Raw genomic sequence first — 20,477 nt, 5'->3', positions numbered from 1 at the left:
TATTCACTTACGTATCTTGTGGTCATGGGTGGGAATTAGGTGTAGAAAAAGGCAGGAATCAGGGAAACTGATCCATGGTTTGGTTGACACTTTGACAATGCTCCAGACGTTCTCCATTTCACTCCATAATGATCAGGATCGGCCAATCTCTCCTTATTGAAAGCAAAATGTGTCAGCAAGACCTCCTTTTAAGAAAGAAAGAAAAGAGCCGTAACCCGAAATGACCCTATAATATCTGTCAGTTTAGGAATCTGAAGGTGAATAAGGATGTGGGCATTTCTGATGAAAGCAGGGAGCCATGGGGCTGGTGGCCGGGAACAAGTGACTGAATTGAGTGATGGTCTCAGAAGGAGTTTGTGTTCCAGCTGTATCCTGAAGGATTGGCAGCGAACTTCTCTAGTGAGAAGTTAGTTGTCAGCACTGAGCTTAACAGAGTGGTTCAACAACCCCACGCAGTCAACTTTCAGCTGTTCACTGAAGAGTGAAAATAAGTGTGAGAGGCTAGCACTGTGTCACAATTACAGTCACTAGGAAACATTAGACGTAAACAGAGCCTATATAATCGCTGGGAGGTTCTCTCAGTGCATCACAGAGCTTCATCTTTCAGCATCCTAGTAGGAAGATCACTCCTGATTGGTGGAAGAAGATGTGCTGAGCCTACCAATAGTTCAGGGTGCTGCCTCTCACAGCCTGTCCCCTACAATACCCTCTTAGCTACACAGCCTCTTTGCAGAACTGACTCTCAAGGATGGTATTTCCTGAGAGGTATGCACTTCAATAAAGGAAAAAGGAAGGGAGGACTCATTAGACTAAATACTGCAAAAAGAGTAGAGCCCAAGGAAGGTGTTAATATGCAAATGCCTGTCACTGATGTCTGGGACCATTACCCTTTTTCACAAAGTGGCTTAGCCTGAATGAATAGAGTACAGACGTTTAAGGACAAGATTCAATTAGTAAAAAAAGGAAATATAGTACTTTTAACCTTTTATCTGCCTTAAAATACAATGTGATGTGTTTTTTTTCCAAGAATGAAAAGTTCTCATCTGAAGTTTTAAGTAAACTCTAACACTGATGCAAAGCATTTGACTTCTTCTTCTTCTTTTTTTTTTTTCATTTTCCTCTTTTTTTTTTTTTCATTTTCCCTTGGATTTATTGGACATGTCTCAGTTAATTGAAGACGCCAGAGCAAACAAACAAAAAGCACCAAGGCTATGTTACTTTTGTTGTTGTTTTGTATTAGGTGGTGTTAAACAAAAACAAGTGAAAATATTTCTTTCTGATCTTCTTTAGTGGAGTACTATACAGGACAGCAGGCAAAAAGCTTCAGAAATTGTTCTGTCTTTGCTTAGTGAACTCAACTACCGAAGTAGTTTTTTTGGGGGGGCAAATAACTTTCAAAGAAAGAGTGCATTGGTTTGCTTTTAAAAGCATTTTATGTATAGGAAAAGGCAAACATGATGGGCATTACCTCATTACTATGGTTATAATACTAATATGTGATATAATCACAGGCAAAAATATTTATTTGCCAAACTTCAACTTATCAAAATATGGCAATCTTGATTCTTAATCAGCCTTAACTTTCTAAGATTGGTTGAACCTGCTTATGTTGACTTATTTGTTGTGAATTTAAAGTTGATTAGTCCTTTTATCCTTCACATTAACAAATGGTCGGCTGTAAAAGTTCAAATTTTCCAGTGTAAACTTGGGGTTGAAGTGAGTGATTAAAAAATAGCTACTTAAATTAATAAGCAATCTCTGTCATAAGCAACAGATATAAAAAGACTTACAAATAGCTTCTATCATGTTTTACATAGTTGTATTAAGAGACTTAGAGACTTTATAATCCATTAAATCCGTCCAGACTCTGTTTATAAACTGCCCAATTTTGTTTTTCTTATGTAAAAACATTCATACATACTAAAAAGAAAGATTTTCATTTATGGCCCAACTCTACACAAAATTACTGATTTTTTTCTATGTCTTTTGATGATTTTGTTATAGAAGAGAATGAGATTTGAACCCATCATAACTTATAGCAGAATATATTCTAAAAATATTTGTCAATAAGTGTTTTTAATGAAAAAAGTGTATATATTTGCCTGAAAATGCAAATTTACAGTCTATAGGACAAACTGAGAATTTGCTATAAGTAAAAAATTTCCACAAGCTAAAAGTAGAAAGCCTGAAACTTCTTAGAATTAGCAACTTCAATAAGAAATACAAATGGTATTATTTTGAACATTAAAAAAAAGGATATCATATTTTAAATTCTAATTTCATAGAGTAATAATTATGAGATCTTTCTATTGTTTATTTGACATATTTTTGAATTTTACCCTTAAAACATAACATTTTTGCATTTTGAACTGTGTATTAAGTTAAAAGTGTTTAATGATATCTCAAGCTATTTTATTTTTATTATTTCGATAAAGTTCAATTTACATATGAAACTATTCAGAGGAAAGATACTTTTATTTTTCCAAGAAATTCCAGTTATTTTCACTCACTGGATAATTAGTAGATATTCTGAATACTTTGTAACTTCAGAGATAAAACTTGATTTTATAACTTTTAAATAATATTCAATGTATTTACTATAGTCTTATAACTATTAATACAGCATTTTCTCATGAATTAGAAGTTATTTATAAAATTACTCTTAAAATAAAACTCAGGATCAATGACATTGACTATTGAGGAGATGATCAAAATATACAATCATTTTTATAGACTACCCACACATAAAAATAAAAAAAAATATTTAAAAAAATAAGTAATTTTCTTGATACTACTGCATAGCTTTTATCTACATATTCCTTTTGGCAATTTCAAAAATCTACAATTTTCCATTCTGCAATGTCTTATATGCAAAGAGAAATGTCAGTTGACTTGTCATTATTTCTGTTATGAATAGCACAATCCTGTGATATTTATTAATGCTATACAACATTGCATAATAGCTTATAGAGTTTAATGGCAAGGAATAAAGTTTAGCTCCCACACAGTCTCATTGTTTTTCCTTAGACTAACCCAAATAACCATTGTGTTTGCAATTGTTTACTAGATTAATATATTTGTTTATATACTTAGGTTTTGTAGTTGTCTCCAAACTTTCTTTGCCCTACTTATATGTTTAAAAACTTTTCCCCCAACTATTAAAATAAATCTTGCATATGTATTTAATACGGAACTTAAATATATACTCAAGTCACTTTTAATATGGAATTTGTGATTGCATTTGGAATCTTACAAATCATTACTATTTCATTCATTACATTCAATTGTTAGTCAGCATTTTTGTATCTTGTATTAACATTTTGTTTATTTGACTGGCTGAGAAATTCAAAAAGAAAGAGTGTTTGATTTGAGGTCATACAGTGAGTCAATATTGTAGTGAAGATAACTTGACTCAAGACATCTTCCTTTAAAAATTTAAGTACTAAGTTAGGGAATACATAGAAATTGGTATAGTAGTATTCATACTGATAAAGAGATAGTGTTAGTGTCATGTATTATTGGAAGGCACTCCACTTTGCTACTTGTCTCCAGATGTGGAGAAATAATGCAGGATTCACTGAGTAATTTGAACTCATATTTATTTTATTTGTTGTCCTCCAGTATGCAATTCATCAGTAATTTCTGTCTGGCCTAAACTTTCTGCAGACTGCCCTTTATTTTTGATATATTAAGTACCAGTTTTGTAGGAAATTGTTATTTTACTAATTGCTTCTTAACATATTTGTTATTGAGTTCATTTAGATTTAGTGAATGACCTCAATTGCAAGACATATTCTATGCACCATGGACTCTGTGCTGAGCATTAAGTACATAAATATTATGTGCAGATGTCTACAGGGATGCTCCTTTTCATTTTCATTTTGCATGTGTTGAAAAAAATCACATATTTTGACATGTTTGCAGGTTTCTTGTCACTCAGGACATTTTTATATGTATTAGTTTTTGAGAAGTGTGAAAAAATTCTCAGTTTTTTCCTTTGTGTATGCAGGAACTCATTAAATTAAATTTGTCTTTGAAATATACTATGTGGCCTTTGTTCAACTTATCATTATCTAATATAGCTTATTATAATTCATGTCATTCCCTTACACATCGCTGTATTTCCCAGGGAATATGACTTAAAAGGTTTCTCCAGTATTGAAACCCACTTATGTGGCACCTTTCATATTGTGCATAAGATTAAAGAGATCAGTTGTTGAATTAGTGTTAATGAAAAATTATCATTGTTAAATTAATATCTTTACGAAAGGTAAAGAGTAAAGGTGCATTAGTATATCCCTATTTTATAAACTTGCTCACTTAATTAGTTCAGTTATACCTTCTTCCAAGTTTCTTTTAAACTATTATTCATTCAGGATAAAGACTATCTTATGTTACTTTTCTGAACTTAAGGCATCATATAACTTCCCTATCCTGCTTTGTTTATTCTAACCAAACTTTATGACATAATTTCCATACTATTCAAGTAAGGGAAATACCATAATTGAATTATTGACATTATGACCTATTCAAAAATGTAAGCAGACTTTTCAGACAAATAATGTCAAGAAATACCCCATTTCCAACATACCTTTTTTAGTTCATCAATTTTTGTAATTGGGATATTTTGATAGCTGAATTTAAATAGTGACATAATATCTTGTCTTCCCCTCTCAGTTCTAAAACAGTATTACCTAGGTTATTAATGACTGTAATTACATTTGTACTGAAAATATAAATCAAAGACACCTTGGGGACCAGAAGTCCAAATTTTCTTCGGCTTGTATTCAAGACTAAATTTAGGCTGCAGAAATAGTTTATTTAGTGTGTACTATGTTTATAAATAATGTGGATTTAAATGTCATTTAAAAAATAATGCTATTTACAGTACCTTCCTACTGTCTGTACTCTTCATTTTGATAAAGGCTTTTTATTTATTTACATTACCATCCTCACCAAAGAAAGCTCACCTTAAATTTTCCACCCCTTTTGAGTCCATACTATTTTACAAATGGGAGAAAAAAGCATTGTCATCATTTTTATATACCCTTCTTTGCATCAACTTTAAGAAAGATAATGGTTTTCTAAAAAGTTCCAGCATATTACTACATATAGTATATGTTTACTGTATCATAGTTTAGCTGCTTAACAGGATTTTGCAGATCCTATTTTTAGAAAATCATATTTTTAAGGATACTATCATAATAAGGGAACTTATAGATTTGAGGATGATACCGTGTTGTTATTTAAAATTGTAAACCGTCAATGTGATCATAGCTGTTTGTGGTATTATCTTGTATTTGTGGTGTCTTGTAATTTTTAAACTTATTCTGAATTTAACAGTGTTCTTTAATTTATACCTTAAGTAGACATGGTTAATTCATGCAAAAATATTTGGAAAGTAAGTTTTGAAGGCGCTACATGTTGAAGAAATAATTTTTCATAATTATAGTGACAATACAATGTTGAAATATTTTCTCTCAATCCTATTTTACTCAGATATTGCTATTGAAGCCATTACTATATAGAAAAGGTGTGAGAATCCTTCTAGAAAGAAAAAAATTACAGTTATAACCTGTGGTGTACTGTGCTCATAATGCATAAGTATACTATGTATTTATCACATCTTTATACTACTCACTACAAAAGGTAAGAAAATTTTATTGGTTGTCTTATCTAATAATTTTAACCTAAAGCGTTTGATCTGTTTTATCTCATTCTAAATGTTCCTGTGGTCTAAAAAATATTATTACAGTATATATATATATATATATATATATATATATATACACACACACACACATATATATATATATATATGTGTGTATATATATATGTGTGTGTGTATATGTGTATATATATATACATATACATATATACAGGAAGAATGCTGCAGCGCATTTATAAAATTCATGAAACCTTGGTAGGTAAAAATGGCATCATAATATAATACATATAATAGATAATATTACATTATATTATGATTCCATTTTCACCTACCAGGTTTTCATGAATTTTATAAATGTACTGCGGCAGGCATTCTTCCTTGCATAGTATTAGATAAAGTGGGGTAATAAATAATTAAAACTCAATCCTAGTTGTCAAAGTAAACAATGGCCATTACCTGATGTAGTACTCTGGATTCTTCATAATGGTTTGGCACCATTAAGAGAGAATTAGGTAGTTTTCTAAATGTAAGTACATTTGATGTATGAAATGTTTATGCAGACAATGCCATATTCAACTTATACAAAACAAGTTTTTCTTAAAGTACTTTAGCAAAAAGAGCGTGCTAACTGTGATGACTAGTTGTATTACTCACCAGAATAGTGACTAGTTACTTAATCAAACACTTACATAGGTACTATTGAATAATACTCATGACTAGCATCTATAATCACTTGACTTTAAGTAGATATTGCCCTCGATATGGGTCTCATGCAACTAACTGAAAGGATATAAGAGCAAAAACTGGTATTTTCAGGAAAAGAAAATCTACCTCAAATCCTGCCTTGAAAGCCTAGATCTAAGGCATACAGCAGGGAAGGAGGAAGAAGAGGGTCAAAACAAGATTGGGAAAAGCACAAAGAACTATGGTGATATGATTCACGGGAGCCTTAGTATTGGGACAATTATGGGGACTATACCCGAGTGGAGAGAGCAGATGTACAAAATGGACAACAATGTAAGAAAATTTTAAAAATTGAAAAAAAAAAAAAAAAGCCTGACTTGAGTTTCTAACGTTCTGATCTGGTCTACAGAAAACCCATAAACCCACAATCATTGAGTTGTGTTTCCATATCTTAAAAAAAAAAAAAATCTAATCCATATACCTATCTATTATATAGAGGATCTTGGCTATTACATGGAGGATCCATTTATTATGTCTCTTTTTTAATAAAGAAACTCAACATTTGAAGGATAGCTCATATAAGATTTCATTCAAGATGGATAAAATTGACATTAAGAATCTATGTCTAAAATGGCTATCTTATCAAATATTTCTGTTATTTTATAAAAGTTACAACTTTTAAATCTTTACATGGATTCCAATCTGTGTCTCATAATCTCCTCCACTTTACTGCTAAAGGCTCTTTTATAACTATGTAAAATATAGCTATTCTTATGTGTTTAGCTCCAATAGCTAATCACAGATGCATTTATTCCACTTGAAGAAAATTAGACTCATGAGATGAGCGAAAATACGTTGATTATAGAGTTATTTTATTCTAAACTGTGTTGTTAAAAAAGAAGAGCTAATTCTCCGACTGGTTACCTTATTGCTTTTCAACTAGAAGACAAGAGAAACTAAGTGGGGCTAAAGCTGAAACTGGTAAAGTAGCAGCGTTTGCTCATGTTGGCTGGCAGATGGGAATATTTGGTAACGAAAACAGTGTTTTTGTTTTTGTCTGTGCTCAAACATGACTGTGGCATGGTCTTGTTTTTGGTCTGGTTCCATTATGCTTGTATATGACCTTACCTGACATTGGTGCACTATAAAACTGTTCATGTTTTATAAGAGAATAGTACACCTTGCTTTCAGATCCAGTCAAACTCCTAGCTTTTAGATCCAGTCACTGACCACTCAGTGACTGATTTTTTTTTTCTTTAGATATGGCACGAGAATGAATGATTACAAACAAGAAAGAGGCAAAGCTTTCAGAGAAGATAATTTCAGGGAAATAAAGTCCAAAGCTGAGGACTTTTGGGGATGAAAGAGAGAAGGAGAATGGTAAAAATATAATTAACAAAATGAAACAAAAAGGACATGTATCTTGCAATGCTCATTAATGCAGTGAGAAAAAACATCCATCTCTTGAGAATGGAATAGGTGGAAAATGTTCTCAAAAGAGACAGACTTCAAGTGGAGGAAAAGGTGAAGTAAAGCTTCCTTGAAAAATTTAAAAGCTTATATAGATTTCAGTGGTAATGAACTTCTCTAAATTAAAGAAGACCTAGTCTCTTAGGACATGTAGAAATGTAGAGTATTGTCAGAGGATATAGCAAAGTCATATTGAGTGGCTGAAATCTGGGCAAAATTAGGGAGATATTGGGAGCTCTGGGATTCTTGTGGTAACTGACCTCATTGGAGGTAAAGGGTGAGATAAAATTGGTGCTTACAATCACAGTGCAGGTAGTGGTAGAAGATAGGGAGCTAGGAGTCCTGTGAGGAGTATTCAGAGTTCTTGGGCTCACTTTGGGCTCCTGTGAGACTGAATTAATTATGCATGTCCCTACTCAGGACATCAGAGCATCCTTCTCATCTTACTGAAATGCTAGGAAATAGGTGAATCATACTCCTAGGGGTCCAATTTCTCCCATTTTCAGTCACTATAGGTTCAGAATATTGCCAATGATTCAAGAGTTAATTCATCCATTGCCTTGTTTGTTTTTCTCAAATAGGGATCACTTAAAGAATTCACATGGAACAAGGAGTTTTATAGTCTAGAAAAGGTCTCTGGGAGTTATCAAACTGTGTTATGAAAGCAGGAGAATTTTGGACAATAAATTGCTGGAAAGGCAGTGATACCAGTTGCAGAAAATTTAATGATGAGAGATTTCTACTAAGTGATTTTGATTCTACAAATGGTGAAAGACAGAGAGACGAAGTAAAATTTAATTATCTGTTTCTTTAATGAAAATATCTCAAGTGACAGTCCAGTTACCTCCAAGGAAGTGTCAGCAGAACTATTGGAAAATCGAATTTGTGGTAGTTCTTTCAAAGCCCAATGACTGGCAAATCACCTCTTTTTGAAATGAGACAATGACCTTCACCACAGGGCAGAGAATGGCTTCAATTTAGAATGTTTTCATGAAAATACTTATGTAGTGGCTGTAGGCAAATATATCTATAATCAGATGGATTGAAGCTCAGTCTTAAATATACCTCTGTATCTATATAGTGAGTAGAACTGTATATAATCAAATCCTCAGATAACAATTCTGCACCTAAATAATACTTTACACAAAAATTTTATTATCAAATGTTTATCAAGTAGATAATTATTGAATATAAGTGACGTAATAATGTGAAGGCTAAAGATTCTGATTTCTTTGTACTTTTTCCTACAGGAAAATGATTCTTGGTTCAGCCACCATAACCACAGTCTGAACTAGAAAAAAAATGAGTATGCAGAAGGACAAAAAGTGGAATGTTCTTTGTTTTTAGAAGACCTATCCACAGTGTTAACTTGATTTTTGACTGGAGCTATGTCATAGGGCCTCTCCTAAAAAAAGAAAAAAATTGGAATATGATTGATTAAGCTGGAAAAATTGATAATCCCTATAAAATCAGTCTTATGTTAGTAAGAAAAACAGGTAATTGGTTTAGGTTAGACACCCACTACAACCAGTCCATAACTTTATGACTTTGGTTACGTTTACCTCTCTCACTGCCAGTTATATTGTCTTTAAATATATATTAAAGATAATATATTTATATAGAAAAATACAAAAATAAATTTATATCTATGTTATATATAATATTTAAATACATTAAATATAACAGTAAAAACTAACTAGAAGGCAGGTTTGCAGATCAAATGAGATATACAAATTTGCAAATGATTTGACATTGTAACCTGTCAATAAATAGTGGAATTTATTGATTATTTATTCTCACTGAAGCATACAGACACATATGAGAATTTCACTCACTTAATTCAATATGAATACATGAAATGGACACTTTTGCATTGAACTATCATGATATTTCCTTTTTCTCAACTCGCCCATATCACCTCTTACATACTTATCCTTCCTTCAAGATTATAAACTCTCTTTAAATATGAATTGTAGTCTAAATAGTCTAAGAGATACAGAATGGAAAATCCTGTGGATCCTTCAGATATCATCCATTCTTTTGACTCACGAAGTTCATGGAATAATACTCTGTACTTTTAGGAGTCTGTCTCTTTAGCAAAACTTAAATATCCTTTAATTCTTCAATAATAGTTTCATTTCCTTGCAGTGTCTTGAAAGTCTTACAGGTCTTGTGTTACAAAATTAATATTTACACTAGGGGGCGGCATAACATTTTCTCTTCTCATATAGAAAGGTATAGTGGATATTCATGGTTAATACATCGATCAAATATAGTTACCAAGGTTTTATTAGTTAAAAGTCAATTAAAATTTCACTAATCAGATGTCAGTGTGGAAATGAGACATTAATGTGGTGTATTGCTTTATTTACTTTATTTATTTGTATACTCCATGACGTAAGTATTCCTGGCCACTCACTCCCAGGACATGCAGTATATGTAGTAAGGTGGTAGGAATATGGAGTTGGTGTCCTAGTGTACCTTACTGGGCTGAGATTTCAGTGGTAGATGTGTGAGTTATCACTACTAAAGTTGATAGCTCTAGATTCTTCTGATTACCTTCAGCCCACGAACTCATGATTCTTAATGCCTAATTTATTTTAGTGTGAAATGGGAATACTACAAAATGAAGAAGTTGTGAAATTATAAAACCTAACCTTTATTCTCAATGATCAGAAGAATCACTGAAAAAAAATCTGATGCTCAAATATATAAGTTTTATTAAATTTTAATGGTATTTCCTCCATAGAAATCGAGATTACATTTCTCAGAGAAAACATAAGGTTTCTATAAAATAACACAGATGATTCTTTTTGTGTTACTAATCACTGTGAAATTATTGTTATACATGAAAGATGCAATTTTTATGGATCGGTACTTAGAAAAGTTGATATTGTGATACATGCTGTTACTGAAAATTAGAATAGGCTGTTTTTCAGCTAGAATAATTTTAATATAATTTCATAGGGAGCATATTATATATTGCTGTCTTGAAGAGCCACATTTAAGACAACCAATGGCATATTATCCCACAGTAAAAGATTATTTAGGTAAATACTAGTATTAATAATAATAATAAATTAAATTGGTGCTCTAGCATTATTTGATCATGTGAGAAAAAATAGATTGAGGATTTGTTTATATATATATAAATCATGATATTGAAATAATTTAAATATCAGTAGTTCATTTCACATATGCTATATTTATTATTGACCTTCCAAACACTAATCATGACAAGCATTTTTGTTATAGCACAACCCCAAAGGGATATGGGATAACCTGACTGTGATCCTCACTGGTGTGCTTAAAAAAACTCAGAACAAGATCCAAGGGTGTGCACACAGAGAAAGATTAATGCAAGGGGAATGAAAAGGGGGGTGGGGAAACATACAAACACACACCCACACACACATAGATTGGCCAGTTATCCTACCAGTAAGTCTCTCTGTGCTGGACCCCAGGTGGGTCAAAACCAAGCAGCTTCTGACAGTTCCACATGTCTTTGACATTATACTAAACATGGCTATCTAACTCCATTTTTTAGTTCCCCCTTTCAAGAAAACAAGAGTCCTGGCAGATCCATGGCAGGATGGGAATTGTAATTGTCAGCATCAGGGATCTCCTAGACTTGGAGGTTGGGGTGGAAACCATAAAACATTAATGGGTGAAGTTCATTCAGGACATACTATTCTCCCAGCCATCTGAATCATTAATAAAATGCCAACACAAGCTATCAACTAGAGAAAATAAAGGTTAAGAGAGCTATTTTTTTTTTTCTCTTTCAGTACTCCACAGAAAGTAAGAACAATCTCTATTCATGGGCATAGGTAATCTCTCTCTTCTTTCCTTCTTTCTTCCTCCCCATCCTACTCTCTTTCACCTTCTCTTCTCCCCCTTTCTCTCTCATTTTCTCTTTCTTGCTATATCTACACTGTAGTCTAGAATCTCTAGAGGGTATTATAATCCCAAATTCAGTTTCTCAGCATATTTGTGTCACAAGAAGTACCCAGAATTATTCTAGCAATTTTAGCCAAGTCCAGAGGGGGAAAAAATTGAAAATCAATAAGAACTCCCCAACCCCAACAATCAGATATAATATCAGAAGTTGGAAATAGCAATGGCAAGATTTTTGGAAAATATGAAACACCCACTAGGTGGTCCCAATCCTTAGAGGAGATAGAGACCAGGAGGATGAAGAGGAAGAGAAGGGAGGATCATTAATTCTTGGGCAGAATTACATATGTTAATATAACCAAATATATCAACTAAATAGTTGGTTAATGGTACTTCCAGTTTTGATTGGGAGAATTGCAGCTAATGCCATTGTATTAGAATGTTTAATAATGCTATTACTCTTGGAATTAGTCTTTTTTGGAGTGTAACCTAGATGATCACCTGCTAGAGGTAGAGACTTACTCAATAGTAGGAATTTGCATGAAAAAGTTCTTCATTCTCTATTTTGTCTTAAGTTCTAGGTTCTTTTAGGATATGAAGACTCCTGTGAGAATGCTACCTATCACTTATGGCATTCATGATACTTGGCTTTTTTTCAACAACCCTACTGCCTATGATATGTAATAATAAAATTAAAGTAGTTATTCATTTTCCTTTTAACAGTTTTAATTTAGCTGTATAATGGAAGAAGGGCTATTCCAAGACAAGGGGTTAAAGGAATAGTGTCATATGAGGCAGATGAATGGAATACAGAGGAGTAGAGAGCCACAATGAGTGTCCAGTGGCCTCATGGGAGGTGGACCTTATCAGTGAAAAGTTCTGGGGTAAAGAACCAGTTGCATTGTTCCAGCCTGACAATTTTAGTGGCAGAAGTTTGCCCAACCATTCATTGCCAGTTTTGGTTTCCAAACAAGCCTCATTCAACAGGGTCACCTTTGAATCTGTCAGCCACCTAATACTCTTGCAATAAGTGTGTTTTATGCTTCATTTAATGAGTTAATTTTGGTTATTTTTAGCTTAGAAACTAGACTAAAATTAGGATAACAGTAGAACTTCAATTTCTCTTTCCAAGGACATGAACCGTGTGCTAGGTTTTTTTACATACAGAGAATTTTGATAGTGTTTTGCTCCATCCTTTGCTTCCCACCATATCCCTTCATGAATAGTATTCACGATCTGGAACTAGATATTTAGGATTGATTTCTAATTTATAATTGGGGAAGTTATTTAACTGTCCTTAGCATTTTTTCTTTAGCTACAAACAGCAAAATAATGTAATTTATTTCATCCCTGCTATACACCACATGTGACTTTAAACATATATAAATTATATGCAATTCCTGTGGTTTTTATGAGCAGGATTATTGTAAGGATTAAATAAGAAAATCTACTTCAGTATCTGACACAAAATCAAAGCTATTTTTATTTTTACCATCATTGCAATATTAAAGATGTGTCCTTTATGCTTTACATGGACTTTTGCTTTTCAAATTCATGCAAAATGAATACTAAAAAGTATAAGTACTTTAGGAAGCCCAGTGACAAATAGACTAGAAATTTTAATATACTCCACATGTGTGCATACATGTGTGAGTGTGTGCGCACAGCCTGTTACATGTATCTGGATTGCTCTTAATGGGTTTAATACAGAGGGCTGATGATGTCACATATTCATATGTTTTATGAGAGATGAGGCCCTATTCTCTTCCTTTCTTAGGGTCTCTGGCTAACACGTTCCTCATCTCATTCCTGCTTCTAAACAAGTCCTTTAAAAATCTGGAATACTTTTGTCTTATAAAAAAGATAAAATTAGAAAAAGTCTAACATATAAAAGACATATCTTAAAAGCTAATATAATTAAACATCTACAAAATGGATGAAAGTTTAAGACTTCATGTCAAAAAATTCAGTTCTACTTCAGCATCATAATACAATTTAGTTCATTAGGCCGGTTTTCTTTCCAGCTAGTCTTTGAGTGTAGTAATTCATGGACAAATTAGGGGTGATGATATATTTCATACTATTTAATAATTTTCAATATGTGGTGCTTTTTAAAATCATTGTATAGAACTGAAAAGTAAATTGTGTCAGTAAACACAAATCTCAGATACTTTATAAAATATAAAGACATAGATGAATAGCTTTATGAAATGTAATATTAGATACTTTTATAAAAACTATGTCAAATAGTTCACACTAATAACCTGGGTTATAAATAAACTCATAGTTACTAATTAGAGTCTTAGTAAGTCATGATATGTATAGATAAGAACATAATATATGGATATGTAAAAAATATGGATATATAAAATATACACTATATATAGTATATATAATATATATACATTCAAATAATTTTAAATGTTGTATATTTATTCTTGTCTTTGTTTCTGTATATATATATATATATATATATATATATATATATATATATGGACTTATTTAAACATTACTTAATGTGCTTATAACCCCATCAGAATCAGTTTTACAGTAGTAACTATGTGCTTGTGTCAGTTATGTAATATAGTTTGGTAAAACAGTGTCTTTGATTAACCTGATCTAAATCATATTTTCATATTGTATTTTTAGTCAAAAGAACAGATGAGCTCATTTAAGTAAAATTTAAATTCCTGAGTACTGATTCTGATTCTGTTTTAGGTCCAGTGATTAAAAACTATATAGACTATCTTTATGTCAGCGACTCTTTAATTTGTACTATTATAATTGTCATTTTATAAATAAGGAAATTTAGTTTTAAGATAATATATCTTATGAAATGTCACCACATTTTTAATTTATAGTTATCTTGTGGGAACTGAAGTAGATGGCTGTAAATACAAAGATTTTACATATGTGTATCCATCCTACTGCCTTTTGTTAGCTTTACAGTACATCAATGAATAGATTGCATTCTTACATCTGAAAAATATGGCTATTTCCAGTTATGGAGATTAAGTATTAAGAAATCTCTATGTAAACCCTCAAATAATTTCCCCAAATATCATTTGTTCTTAGAAAAAAATTCCTCTGATCATTTCCCTATTTTGGGAGGAATACTGTTTACTTAAAAATTGGATTACCACTCAACTGAATAGTTATCAATAAAAAATTGATAAAGCTATTTTTGTTTCTTTTTCTTCTTATAGGTAACTGAGTAAAAGCTAGTCAGTATAATCGCAATTTAAAAAAAATTGCCAAATGGTACCTGTTATATACATTAATAGTGCACCAAGTTTAACAAAGAGTTTAAAAGAAATGATTTTAGTAAAATTTAGAACTTAAAATATTTGTCTAGTACTTTCAACGTATTTTTCTAGTACTACAACGTATTTTTCTGCCAAGTTTTTTTTTTATTTCATAATATTTGCAACCTTAGAATTACTATTAATGATAATAGTTCTCACAGTAAAGCAGGTAACCCATTTTTGTCAAGTCATTTGTAGCTGAAAGAGCATCATCATTTTCTGAGATATATTTCAGGGCTTTCTATTTATAGGAGTAAGATAAGAGAAGCTGTCCATATACTGATCATGGGTTTTGCAGCACACTTTTGTAGAGGGCTGGGTTTCAGCTTTAGATTCTTAATAATAAGTAGGTTATCCTACTGAGAAAGAAATAATCTTTCTCAGATTATTTTCAGAGAGAGTACAAGAAAATGAAAAGACCTGAAGCCTTTTAATTTATTTTTTGGTAAAATGCGGGTGCTTCTAAATTTATTTCCACCTTATTACTGACTGTGCTCCTGAGCTGAGGAACAGGGGATGGGAGGGTCGATGAGAAAAACACTTTGTGATGTGTGAACAGAAAGGAGATGTTCGTGACTCTTTGGTCTTTGTAAAGAGCCTTCTACTCTATATTCTCATCAGTTTAACCCAAGACTAAACCTTGTGTGTGTATGTATTTGAACTTCTCTTCAAGATAATATTATAAATGTAGTTATATTTTCTAAGCCAACTGGGTTTGGGGTGGGAACAGTTTTAAAGATTAAGGATATCTTTATGTTGAGAAAATATTATGGTAACTGAGGAGTATTGAGGCAGTCAGTATAATTTGTGAAAATAGAAGCTAGAAGCAAAACCTGTATGACTAAAAATGACTAAAAATGAAATTAATACTAATCTTAAAGTGGTGAATCACAAGATAATAGAATTATTCCTAAATCAATTTTTTTCTACTTTCGTATTCTTATATAAAAATGTGTTTAAAAATCCAAAAGTCATGTGATTTTTAACTAGGCAGTTACTATGATTATCTCCATTTTACCTATGAAGAAAATAAGGGAATAAAAGGGTATTACAAAAGAGATTATAAAAATTAGTGAATGGTTCAGCCTTATTGTGCTTATAAGCTGTGTTTTAGTCACAACTGCAATAATAGATGTTTATATTAATTTTATAATTGTAAGAGTCCACATCAAATAAGAATAACTGAAAGGTCAGTTAATCATATAATTTAATTTTTTTTGATTTATTTATTTATTCATACAGAACTGGGGTACAGGCCAGAGAAGCGGAGGGTAAGAGGATTCACCAGAGACAGAGTGGGGAGCAGAACAGGCAGATCGATGAAGTACACTGCTGAGGGGAGCAGCGGGCAGGTCAGGAGAGGTCTGCCACACCATGTGGTCACCTCCGGGGCAGGTGGGGATCGAACTCATGCGGAAGTGGCTTTGACTTCTTAGTGCTGTGCTTTAACCCGCTGCGCCACCAGGGAGGGCCTAATCATATAATTTAAATTTTATGTTATTTGGAAAAATGCATATTTTACAGTTTATCCATCTAACATTCTACCCTTGATAACAAAAATATGTCAAATTAGAAATCAAATATATGTTTAAAATGTAAGTGTACAAGTTTTCTCAGGGAACTATATAGTATAGCATTTATGTTTATAACATGAATATATAGTTTTCTCAGAAAATAATAAATTCTTATTCCATAAATTAAAAGTATAATCTATTTAAAGCAATTATCTGGAAACATTTAAAAAATGAAGAGTACTATTTTATGATAGCTAAATTATCAGACTAGTTCCTATATGTTCCCCACACCTGTATTCTGTGACAAATATTGTTCACAATAAAATTATAATCCATTAATTTTCTTTAAACACACATTAAAAGGAGCACATTCTTTGACATACTCTCACAAATACAAAATAGTATATATTAATTTATTTTCTGTTAAGTACTTGCTATATTTATAATTTATTCACAAAAGAGAAAGAAGTAAGCAATAATTTTAGCAAGAAGGAAGACTATTTAGTGAAAATAAGGTTGCATTTTTGACAGTGAATAGAAAACAAAGTGATCTGATTTTCATTTTGGCAATGATCTAAAATTAAAAGTTGGCAAAACTGACTCATGTATTTATTCATCAAATATGAATTAAGTATGGTAGTGACATTATTTGATGATTCTCCCTTTTTCATCAAGTAGTTGCTTACTCATCAGGGTGTGGAATCCACCATTTCCCTTTGCTTGAGATTTTTGAAAGTCATCTTCAAGGAGAAGAATACACTAAATAGAGACAGGAATATAGAATCAAATAAAAGAAAAGATAGTAAATAAGAGATATAATAGACATTCTTTAGAGAACCACTATAATTATTGGTAAAATAAAAAGTATACATTATTTAATCAATTTTATCATCTCTGTAAATACCCTACTTAGGTAAATTTAGAATCTGAGAAAAAGAGGAAACTATTATTCTCATTTACAGTAAATGTTTAATAAGAAGAAACCTGATATTTATTTCATAAAGGGCTATTTTGAGATTTGGCTGGGTTTTATTTTTCTATATGTTTAATTTATTGTTATCAAGAGTAATTAGATGATTGGTACATAGGTAGGTAGGTACAAAATACATAGAGAGACACATGGATATATAGATGATAAAGCTAGTAGGAAGACATAAATGTAGGTTCCTATTAATATCTAATATCTACTGTCAATTTTAAAATTTCACAAAACCAGAAAGAAAAGATATACACATATATAATACCTTGAAATTTTGTGCAATTACTCCACGCATTTTTTTTCATCTAAATTTTTGTATGGAATCATTTAGAAAAGTTAACTTGTAGTTTTTAATAATATTGGCAGACAATTGAATAATATTTAGGTGTTGAGAAAAATTTAAAACTCATAATTTTCTACTGAAATGCATTATAAACTTTCATAGTTGTATATATGGATTTAAACATCACATACTTCTTGGTTAGTTAATGTGTTAATACTCACTGGGCACAATTGACTCATTTTTTCTGTGATTTCCTGTATCCACCTATAGACCATGGCTGAGATATAAAAAGAATTTATCATGTGCAAAATTGGACAATCTCTGGACACAGTACTAGAATTTTATTTTGTGTGAACTAAGTCCCATTATCATTGTGAGTTTTCGGTGAAAAATGCAATTGTTACTTTTTCACTTGAAGTTTTAAATTGACAGTATTGTTATTCTTAAATTGATTATTTTTTATTCCTTGTAATCTTAACATTCTAAAAGAGACTTTGATATCTGTTTATAGACATTCTGTTTAGCTTTATCTATAGAGTACAAAAGCATTCAAAAACAAATGCTTTCAAAATATATGATATTAAGCATATTCAAACAATGCAAAAACACTGAAATTGATATGTAAAGGATGTTTGTGTGTGAGTTGCAAAGGCAACTAAAATTGAATCACTCTAACATTTTCTAGAGACTAATTTAAATATATCATTATTAGAGAATAATGATATAAAAACAATTGTGCTTGTATGAAAGAAAACTAAACTTTCAAATGCAAAACAAACTGAAAACTATTCATTATTCAAAGAATAAAAGATAGGGAAATTCTTAGACAGACTCACTCTAAACTTCTTAAGTATTTGGTTCCATTCTATTAAATACAAGAAAATTAAGGAGAGTAAGGGATCTATAGCTGGGAGCTAGATTCTAGAGAAAATCTTTTGTGATTGGAATGCCCTCCCATTATGACCTATAAAATAAACTAGCAAATGGCACTTGGAGAAGGGTTGCCACATGACAATTATGTGATACTGAGCTGAAAAACCAGGAGTATAACAATATGTCCCTCTATCAACAGCAGAACTACAGAAGCTAAAAGCCATATGCTGTTATGCAGAAAGAAAATCATTTTACTTGCTAGAAAAGTGTGTATTGAATATATGACCAGCAATTATTTATTAGTATACTATTCTTTATTCAAGTGATAAGAGGGAACTAAAAAGAAGTTTAAACATTATTAGCTATTCCTTCTTGAAATTCATTTAATCTTATTTAAATTTTCAGTCAAAACTCAAAAAAGTAAATGGAATGTTAATATGTATATGTATATAAAATAATGAAATATTAGAGTAGTGATATATTAAAAGTAAAAGTTCTAATAATAAAAACAGAATAATGATATAAAAACAATTGTGCTTGTATGAAAGAAAACTAAACTTTCAAATGCAAAACAAACTGAAAACTATTCATTATTCAAAGAATAAAAGATAGGGGAATTCTTAGACAGACTCACTCTAAACTTCTTAAGTATTTGGTTCCATTCTATTAAATGCATATATATTCTAAACACAGACCACCACACTTTTCATGTTTATTGTGTTGGCTACTCCAAGAAACATTTTTTTAATGACCCTTTTAGGGTCAGATTAATATTCATCAAACTGTGCCAAATTTTCATAAATTATACCTTGTGAATATGAAATATATATATATATATATACCTTTTTAAAAGGAATGTCGGAATGTCCAAATACAGATTTTAGCACCAATGACTGTAGCTACAGTGTCTATGGTCTTACAGGAACAAAGGGACACAAACACCCCAACATAGTGGCAGATATCAATAGCAAAATTATGAATAATGTATTTATCATTATCACTCAATCATTGCTACATTTTAATATTATATAAACCTTAAAATTTAAGTAAATAACCTATTTTAGGAAGACAGAATAGTGAAGAAGTACTTATAGAAAAATACTTGTATGTTTTTTGTACATATAAATTACATAGATATATAATCAAGAGATCAGTATCTTTATTTGAACAATCAACCAAATGATATGGTGAATCTTAAATATGTGTGACTGTTCCAAAGATTTTACAAGCAAGTCAGAACTCCCCATAATTGATTGACAAAAGTAGCTAAAGTAAAGCTGGCTTATGATAGATTTGTCATTCTTAGTAGATTAAAGCAGTTTTGGCCCTCAAGTCATTCAGCTGTTCTTTCATGTGATGCTGATTAAAAATAATATAAGAATGATTGCACAAAGTTAATACACTTCATGCCAATGAGTTGCAAATGCAGGAGCACTTAAGGTGGTTTTATTTTTTGTATATTTGGTTATAATAAAAAATGGACCAAAAGTACTGTATAGTTTAGCTCTACAGACAATGCTTCCAGCATTCTGTAAAAGTTTTTCATCTCACATTGGTGTAAATACAGCCTTAACTATGTAAATCCTAGTATTTCTATGAAAATGTACATGCATGTCTGCATGTGAGAGATGTGTAAGTCTGTTTATTTTTCTAAGAGCACCAGCAAGGAATATAAAAGACTGAGTGTATGTGCCAATTTGGATTATATACAATCTGGAGAAAACACACACTTTCATACATTACTGAATTATTCATAATATAGGTTTCAGGTTGTGACTGAAAGATGGAACTCCATCTGTACTGT

General features: G+C 31.3%; 1 protein-coding gene across 1 annotated transcript in view; it reads left to right on the top strand.

Moving 5' to 3' along the window:
- The window catches only part of ZNF804A (zinc finger protein 804A), a 224,836-nt gene that overhangs the window by 641 nt on the left and 203,718 nt on the right, over positions 1-20,477 (top strand). The gene's annotated exons all lie outside the window — the stretch shown is intronic.

The sequence above is a fragment of the Condylura cristata genome, unplaced genomic scaffold, assembly GCF_000260355.1.
Source record: "Condylura cristata isolate star-nosed mole 26May11 unplaced genomic scaffold, ConCri1.0 scaffold00002, whole genome shotgun sequence".
NCBI classification, from domain to species: Eukaryota; Metazoa; Chordata; class Mammalia; order Eulipotyphla; family Talpidae; genus Condylura; species Condylura cristata.
The sequence above is the reverse complement of the archived record's forward strand: the minus strand, read 5'-3'. Positions and strand labels throughout refer to the sequence as shown.